Below are 9,694 nucleotides of genomic sequence, written 5' to 3'. Positions count from 1 at the left end.
ATTCTACTTTTTTCTTCTTTTGAATCCATCACATAACATGGTAAACCTTAAGGCAGGACAAAAAGGAGTCTTGCTTAGGATACACACAAAATGTAATATGGATTATTCACCAAAATGATATTTCAGAAGTCTATTTCTTGACTTAAAAATATGTTCCAATATATTGTTAATTTTTTGAAAAAAGGTTCTAACCTGGCCAGTGTGGCTCATGGTTGAGGGTCAACCATGAACCAAGAGGTCCCCACTTTGATTCCCAGTTGGGGTACATGCCTGGGGATGTGGCTCAATCCCCAGTAGGGGGCTGTGGGAGGCAGCTGATCAATTACATTTCTCTATCCCTCTCCCTTCTTCTCTTTCTAAAAATCAATATAAACATATATATTTTTAAAAAAAGGTTCTAAATATATTTAGTAGTTGATTTATTATTTTTTAAATTTTTTTCAGTGTAAAATTTTTGTATTTAGCATTTGCCAGCTGGACTCAGTTTAGATGATCCCAATTTTGTTGGCAACATCCATAGCATCATAGTCAAGAGCCAGTCGAACATATGCCTTCTTCTCTCCATCAGGTCAGATCAGGGTGTTGACCTTGGCCACATCAATGTCATAGAGCCAGTTTGATCTAGTGCTGTTGGCTTTGCCATCCACAATAAACACAAGTGTGTTGTCTTCCATCTTCGTCATGGCGGACTCTGTGGTCAAGGGAACTTGATGATGGCATAGTGGCCAAGCTTGTTTCTCCTGGGGGCGCTCTTCTGAGGATATTCAGCCTGCCTTCGGAGCCTCAGTGTCTTCCACCATGAGAAGGGGAGTGACATGTGGATCTTCTCTTTTCTTGTGTGGCTGCGGGTGCCTTTCAGCACCGCTTTCTTTGCTTCCAAAACTTTTGCTTTGGCTTCAGTTTTGGGAGGGGCAGGGGCTTCCTTCTTTGCTTTCGGAGCCATCTTCATAAAAAGCTGATTTATTATTACTTTTTAAATTTTTTTAATAAAAATATTTTTATTGATTTCAGAGAGGAAGAGCGAGGGAGAGAGAGAGAAAATATCAATGATGAGAGAGAATCATTGATTGGCTGCTTCCTGCATGCCCCACAGTGGGAATCGAGTCTGCAACCCCAGCATGTGCCCTGATGGGGAATCTAACGGTGACATCCTGGTTCACAGTTCTACACTCAACCACTGAGCCATGTTGGCCGGGCAAAGCTGATTTATTTTTATTCTACACATGTATTTACATTATTGTGGGCATATATGCATACCCACACTATATACACATATGAGACTTTGATACTTTGCAAGGTAAATACCAAGATGTTAGTAACAATTACACAACTACTATTTACTGTAAGGAATCTAAAAATATAAATCACCTACATTTCATTAATCATCAAAAATACCAAATATTATCCAGAATTTTATGAAATTTAACGTGAGGTCCTGGACCTTTACTATTCTTTCCCTTTCCAAAATGTTTCACTGTTACTATTTTTAATGAACTACTAAATGTTTGTAATATTTGTGTATAAGTCAGAGTTCTCCGGAGACACAGAACCCAGAGAATGTGTATAGGTCTATATAAGACGAGCTTGATTACAAGAATCAGAGCACACAGTGTAGGAGGCCAGGAGTCCCACATTCTGCCCTCTGAAAGCTGAAGAACCAGAAAAGCTAGTGGTGTGATTTTGTCGGAGTCCAAGGCACAAGGAGAACCAGGGGCAGCTGCTGTAGGCTCCATACCCAAGGGCAGGGAAATATGGGCATTCCAGCTCAAGAACACAGAAAGAAAATTAAATTTGCTCTTTCTTTGTCTTTCTGGTGTATTTGGTCCTCAACAGATTGGATGATGTCCACCCATGTTTGTGAGAGCCCATCTCTTCATTCAGTCTATTAGAATCAGATGCTAACCTCTTCCAGAAATACCCTTATAGACACATCCAGAAATACTGTTTTCCCGGCTATCTGGACATCCCTGAGCCCAGTCAAATTGACACATAAAATGAACCATCACAATCTGTCCTAATATATCAGGATAATATAAGTAGGGGTCACCCTTGAACCACGTATTGAACAGGAAGGCCAAAACATGAGTCCCCTGGTAGATCTGTCATATACAAATCAATAGCAAAAATGTATTAATGCCTCTATAATGCCCTTATAAGTATTGAGAACCAGGGCGAGGAAATGTGTCCTTGTCTAGTTGACATTAGAATACTGTTTATGCACAGTGCACATTTCTTTGTACTGTATTTACATAGCTTAATGGGGTTTTGAAAGGTCAGAGTCAGAGCTGTAGACATTTGGAACTGTGAATTACATACAGAGGCGTTGTGGAATTCTTAATTATATTATTAAAGGGTTTACACAAGGTTAGTTTCTACCAAAAAAATAGATTGCTCTTGGTATACATTAATTTAAAACTTGGATTGTCACTCATTTTTTTAGGCTTCTATATCCGATGAGGAATTGCTATGTGCCAGATTCACATCAGATAAAAATCTGGTCCTCCCGCACCATCCTGTATTTTCTGAAAGTGCATTTTACATCTTTCTTTCTCTAATTGCTGAATACCAAGAATTAGCATTGGAACAAGATGAATATGTTTTTTGAAAGTATTGTGGAAAGACTTTGGAAATGGAGTGCTAACTGATCAAGATACTGATTAAATTTTTTTTGTCTTGTTACTTTTTTGTTTCTCATATGTATTTTAAAATAATCTCAGAAAGGGGCCACAGAAGTAATCCAAGTTCCAAGTGATTTAAAGAAAAATGACTATGCCAATGGGAGCTCTGCGGGGAGTTTGTAACAACAAAGCCAGCAACATTTCTTCAGTCACGGTGACTATTCTTCTTAATGTTGGTTTCTCTAAGAGCACATGTGAGAATAGGGTTTCCTACTTTTAGATGAAACCACATTTATTCCCTGCTAGGAGAAGTTTGTTCTTCATCTAGAAATCTAATGAATTGGAAGAGAATAGGTAAATAAGTCAGAAAATGAGTCCTGACCAAGTAAGCTATTCCTTTGCAACTTTAATGGAAAGTGAATGTTTGAGAGGGAAATTAGTGCTCAAAACTGTTTTAAGCTTTAACAAGTTTTGCCTGACTACTTTTGTGAGAATAAAACATAAGATATGTGGGCAACCTTAGGCTGACCATTAGACTGAAAATATTTAGTTCAAGAATGAAATATTTATGAGCAGAAATTGTTAGATGATAATGATAATAAGGTAAACCATACAGTGCTAAAAAGATAGCTAATATTTCAAGATAAAAGGACCAAGTTCAAAGGCTTTGACAGGTTAAATTGAATGGGGTAAAATTGACCATACCTACTATATATAGTATTGTTTATAGGTCCAATAATATAACCATAAAGTAAAGATTTAGTGACCTGATTGACACAAGTTTGTATGAGTCCTGAGGTTTTCCATTGTTCTTGGACCCTGTTGCTGAAACAATGTTACTGATTTGGTAACCTAAGCTCATGGCAGCCTAAACGACATTAGTACTAGTATAAGTCCTCACATTAAATGGGAAAATCAATTCTCAAGGATCTGTACCACAGAGACACAGCATCTGACCTTTTGTTTGTAATTCTGAAAAGTTGCAGTTTATTTAGGAAAATACAGAGTGTTAGTGAAGTGTATGGCATAATGATTCCATGTTTGTATTTATTGTGAAGTGAACACCACAATAAGTCTAGTTAACATCTCTGGCCATGCATAGTTACAGTTTTTTTCCTTGTGATAAACTCTGATTCTTGATATATGAAAAGTGGTTGAATAAAATGCACTTGGTTGAGAAGGAACCACTTAAAGATTATACTAGGAGTACCGGTTAATAATGCTGATTTCGTAATCAAAGAAAACAAGATAATTTCAAGAGAAACATCAAAAGTGCTCTATTCAAAGTAATGTCCATCACTAGCTACACATTTCCCTCATCTTTCAGGTAATTTGTGGATACCGTCCCAATAGAACTTTTCTTGTTTTGAGGCAAACCATTCAGAGACCCAATTTTCCACTTCTTCATACGTTTTGAAGTGCTGCTCAGAAAGTGCACGTGCCATCGATCAGAACAAGTGGTAATCTGAAGGAGCAAGGTCTGATGAATACAGCGGGTGGGTTAATACTTCCCAGGCAAGATCTTTTAACGTGTCTTTAACTGGTTTTGAAGTGTGTGATGGTGTGTTATCATGAGGCAAAATTACTTTGCTGTGTCTTCTGGCCCATTCTGGTCGTTTCATGATCAAAGCGTGGTTCAAATTGATTATTTGTTGTTGTAGCGATCAGTATTAACGTTTTCACCTGGTTTTAGAAGCTCATAATACACCACACCTTCCTGATCCCACCCAACGCAGAGCATTGTCTTCTTTCTCAAGTGATTTGGCCTTGCAGTCAATGTTGATGGTTGACCTGGATCAACCCATGATTTTGTGCATTTGGGATTCTCAAAATAAATCCACTTTTCATCGCCAGTCACAATTCGATGCAAAAAAGACTTTCTTTCATGCCATTGAAGCAACATTTTACTGATGACTTTTCGGTTTTCCATTTGTCTTTCCCATTGCTTGTAAAGGATCGGAAATTGTTTGCTGAGCAATGTTTAATCTTTCTGCAAGTTGTTTTTGAGTTTGACACACATCTTCATCCAATAAAGCTTGTAATTTTTGGTCTTCAAACTTTTTCGGTTGACCTGGACGTTCTTTTGTCTTTCACATAGAAATCATCACTTTTTTAATCATCACGTTTAAACCAGTGTTCACAAGTATCTTGAGATGGAGCATGTTCACCATAAGCTTCCCGAAGTATACGATAACTTTCAGCAGCACTTTTCTTCAAAACAAAGTGATGAATTAAAACTTCCCACAAATGCTCTTTTTTTTTGGCATGAAATTCGACATTTTTAAGCGTAAAAATATCTATGATGTTAATACCTTCAGAAAATTTGACAGATGAAGTTTTGAAGCTTGCTGTCAATACAATAAAATACTATACAAAGCAAATCGCATATATATCAACATATGTGTAATTCCATCTTTTGAAAAAAATCCGCATTATTAACTGGAACACCTAGTATATGAGTTGTATTATTACAGCAAAATAGTTAGCTTTAAGAGCCGTGGAACCAGGCTTTGTGTTTGATCCAGTGCCATTGGATAAGTTGCTTAACTTTCCGCAAATTACTTCAATATCCTTCCCCCGTTTTCCCATATCTGCAAAACAGCATTAATAACTGGGCCTGCTTTGTAGGATTGTTGTTAGCATTAAAAGATATATGCAAAGCACAGTGAACCTTTCCTGGAATGTGTTACTCAATAAATTTTAGTTACTATTATTGTTGTTAACACAATTGCCACTATATATTTGGAAAGAGGTTCATGTGCAAATGAATTAAGAACTCTGACTAGTTTCAGAGGCAGAACTATCAATGGTACATTCAGCTTTAACATGATTAAGATTAACTCAATATAAGACCTTAATATCAAAGTATCAGGGTCTTCCTAAGGAAACACTGGACTCCTGTTCCCAGAGGATTTTTAAGAGCAGAAATTAGGGATCATGTATAAGGGAATCCTAGATCCAATGGGAGATTCAAGCAGATAATATATGTAGCCTCACTGCACATTTTCTGCTTGGGAAAATTAATATTTATAATATAGGCTATATTTTATTTATCAGTTATAAATCAATAAATCTGGGGAAAACAAATACAATAAAATATAGATTTTAATAATTTATATAAACTAATGCATACTGTGTCTAAAATATATTCTTCTTTGTTGTTAAAAAGCTATTAAGTTGATATTTTATGTAATATTTTAAGTAATATGGCTGTGAAGTAATTCGGATCTTTGGCCAAAAACAAAGCATAGATGACCCTGAGAAAGCAATGTTTCAGATTATTGCAGTGATGCTGAATGAAAAGTTTAGTTGACAAAGAGAGGAAATTCTAATTACTTATTCTTGGGTTGTTTGAGAAATCACATATCAGAGAATCATCATATGTATAGACTAATAAAGGTCTACTTTTCAGGTTCTTTGAAAAAATAATCATATATACACTTATTTTTCACAGGTTGGCATTCCTATGTGGGTACCTCAGAGAATTCCATTTAATAGTAAAACCATTTTTACTTCACTTATTTAAAATTATTAATTTCCCCAGTGGGGTTATCAAGTAGAAATATATTCATTTGCATACATATTGTAAATGAAATATATTATAGCTTTAATTAGATGGAAGAATTCCATTTTTAATAATGAGGTCAGCCAAACCGGTTTGGCTCAGTGGATAGAGCGTCGGCCTGTGGACTGAGGGGTCCCGGGTTCGATTCCGGTCAGGGGCATGTACCTTGGTTGTGGGCACATCCCCAGTGGGAGGTGTGCAGGAGGCGGCTGGTCGATGTTTCTCTCTCATCGATGTTTCTAACTCTCTATCCCTCTCCCTTCCTCTCTGTAAAAAAATCAATAAAAAATATTTAAAAAAAAATAATGAGGTCATAGGTCTGTAACCATAGTAAAAGAATAAAGCAATGAGCATTTGCTACATATAAACACCAATTCGTATATATAGGTAGTACTGCCTGTACACACACACACACACACACACAATTGCCTATGTATAGCCTGAGAGGACTTCTGAATTATATTAATAGACTGCATATATAGTTTCTCTAGAAGGTTTCTGTAAAAAGTTTGTTACCCCTAATAAGTTTTAAATTCAAATGGGTTCATTGATAGAGAATTTTAAGATTCTTTCTAATCTCAAATTTTGTTTTCCTACCATCTCTAGGGCATAGGAGGCAGCCATGAGGTACCATTACAATGAAATAAAACAAATAGAAGATTATTATACCACAAAACTAATTTTTTTCATAGATGAAAAGCAGAAAAAATAGTTGGTGAAGTTGCATTTTTAATTTATCTGTCAACTTAGATAAGCTTCTTTTTTTAAAAGCAATTAAGATGAAACCAGTGGCTTGGCACCACACACATTACAACCAATAAAAAGAAAATGAGCTAACTCCCTCAAAAGGGCATTACCCGTTGTCTGATTGAGCTCTGTATAATGCTGTGCTCTGTGGAAATTTTAATAGCGTCACACAGTGAAGCAAACGAAGGGACAATAAAACCCTGTACCTTGTCTGTGCTTGAACCGTAACCTAGCATTGATCTTTTTGTGCTGCTATGCTAACTGCAGGTGCAATTATGAGATTGAACCTAATTTAACATGTGGACCTACCAAAGTAGAATGCCAGCCCAAATCAAGTTCACAGTCTGCATGTATTCTAAACTAATGCGTTTCAATTTGCATTTGAACAAGTATCTACCATCACACTTTTGAGGTCTACATTGTCTTATGTAGCAAAATTTCAGGAGCTAATATGAGAATTACTGACATATTGAAGTATATTTGCATTGCTTATGCCCTCACAGATTTTTGCCTTTCCTTTGAGATGTGTTGCATGTGGGCAGATGTTTAATTTGGGATGATTTCCAGGTTTTTTTTTCTAAAGTACTCTTCATTTTGTGAAAAAAAAAACAACACCTATACCAGTAGAAATGAAGATATGGTTTGGATTAAAAAGTCCTATTCAAATAATTCTTTGTGATAGAAGGAAGAATAGATATTGAAAATATAGGGAAAACTTGCCTGAAAGTAAGTTTTTATAATGGAAGACCTCTTGCATTTGATAGCAGTTAGTCTTGTTTAAAACATAAATAATAGTTCTATTTTCCTTATAAGTTTTTAGTTTGAAAAAAATATTTAAAGGCTAGGATTAATTCAGTGAGGTCAATTACTATAAAACGAAAGTTTGAAAATTTTATTCAGAAAGGAGTTTGAACAATAATATTCCTTAGTAATAATTGAATTATCCGTATCAAAAACAAAAACTCAGAAAATGGCATGTAAATAAAATAATTAGAAAAAGCAAACAAATACTCAGTTTAGTCAACACAGTCTATTCATATAAAGAGTGACTACAAAATATTATAAACAACTTTGACATCTATAAGATTCCCAGTGAATTACTGAGAATTGTATTACTTTTCTTCATCACTGAACATTCACTTATGCACTCATTTAGTCAGTCAACAAGTCTTTATGCGATAGTTAACATATGTACTCTACCATAGTAGTTTGCAAAAGAATTGGCCTGAAATTTTTCTGTTATTATGTCACACCTATTGCAATATGACATTGTAGCTTTTTCTATCATTTGTTGGAGTCTCTATTCTCCATTCTTGGAATCTGACTTGGCAATGTAACTTGCCTTGAATAAAAGAATGTGACATAAGCAATATTGTTCTCAGCACAGGATTCGGAAGGCCTTACACACAAGAGTCTCTCTGGGAAACCTGTCCAGTTACCACAGGGACAAGGCTGATCAAAATCCTGCCGGATATTGAGAATGACATGGCCCAGCCTACCCTGTCTCTAACCCCCACCCCCACCACGCACACACAGCATCCAACCCTCCTGAGCACAGCTGCCTCATTGCCTGCAGACATGTGAATGAGCCCAACTGCAATCTAAACAACTGTCTAGCTGTGTTCAGCCCTAGCTGACCCACAGTCATGGAAGCTACAGATTGTCCTCTTAAACCGCCAAATTCCTGGAATGTTTATTTTGCACCAAAAACGAACTGATAGTTCAATCTACCCAGGGAGCAGACGATGTAGATAATTTTACTTTTGTAGCTGGGTTTTACACATCCTCCTTGATATGTTTTTACTTTATGCAGCTAGTATTATAATTTTAAAATTTAGCAAATAGATATTTGAGCTCTTCCCCATCCCCTCCTTTGGATTAAGTTTAATATAGACAAAGCATTGTTTCCTTCCAGAATTTGTCACCTCAAGAAGGAGTTTTCCTATTATAACAGGGACAAAACACACTATTTACATATGTAACTGAGAGCATAGCATGTGCTAGTCAACAATTCTGGGATAAGCTTAGCTATTGGTTTATATTTCTAGTTTAAGAGACCAGGGAATATTTATCTGTTTCTATAACCTTCTACTTGTATTCATTAATTAAAATGTAGAATTAAAAATTCCATGCCAACTTTTTTAAAAAAATAATACTAACATATGTCAAATTATTACTGTGGCTTATTTTTACTTTATTCAATGACAAATTGAAAATTCTCTACTGTAGTTCTTTTAAAATCTATTTAACCCCATTTCCAAATTCTGTATATTGAGGAAAATCTTCATGTTTCTGAGAAAATGAAATTTGAAATAATAAGGTAAAATAGTGAAAGGTGAATTGAAATATGTTAAATAATTTCATATAAATTCTTTCAATCAGCTAGTAATTTTAATGGAAACATTTAAATTCATCAATATTATTACAACAGGAGTGTACAGCAGAAGATATAAAATTTACAGCTGAGAAGAATTTGAACTTCATAAATATTTGAAGGGTAAGTTTCATAAAAAAAAAACTTATTGTAGCCCAACAGTGTGGCTCAGTTGGTGAGCATCATTCCATGCACCAAGAGGTTGTTGGTTCGATTCCTGATTCCAAGTGGGGGCAGATACCCTGGTTGCTGGCTCAATCCTCAGTAGGGGGCATGCAGGAGGGAGCCAATCAATGATTCTCTTTCATCCATATTTCTATCTCTCTCTTCCTCTCTCAATAAAATCAATAAAAACATAAAATATTTTTAGATATTTAAAAAATCTTGTAG

General features: G+C 35.6%; 1 pseudogene; it reads right to left on the bottom strand.

Annotated features, from left to right (window-relative positions):
* Positions 1 to 485: 485 nt before the first annotated feature.
* LOC102425989 lies at positions 486 to 943 on the bottom strand (annotated as a pseudogene).
* Between the last annotated feature and the right edge of the window lie 8,751 nt (positions 944 to 9,694).

Source organism: Myotis lucifugus, unplaced genomic scaffold, assembly GCF_000147115.1.
Source record: "Myotis lucifugus unplaced genomic scaffold, Myoluc2.0 scaffold_135, whole genome shotgun sequence".
Classification (NCBI taxonomy): Eukaryota; Metazoa; Chordata; class Mammalia; order Chiroptera; family Vespertilionidae; genus Myotis; species Myotis lucifugus.
This window is presented reverse-complemented; position numbering and strand designations above follow the sequence as displayed.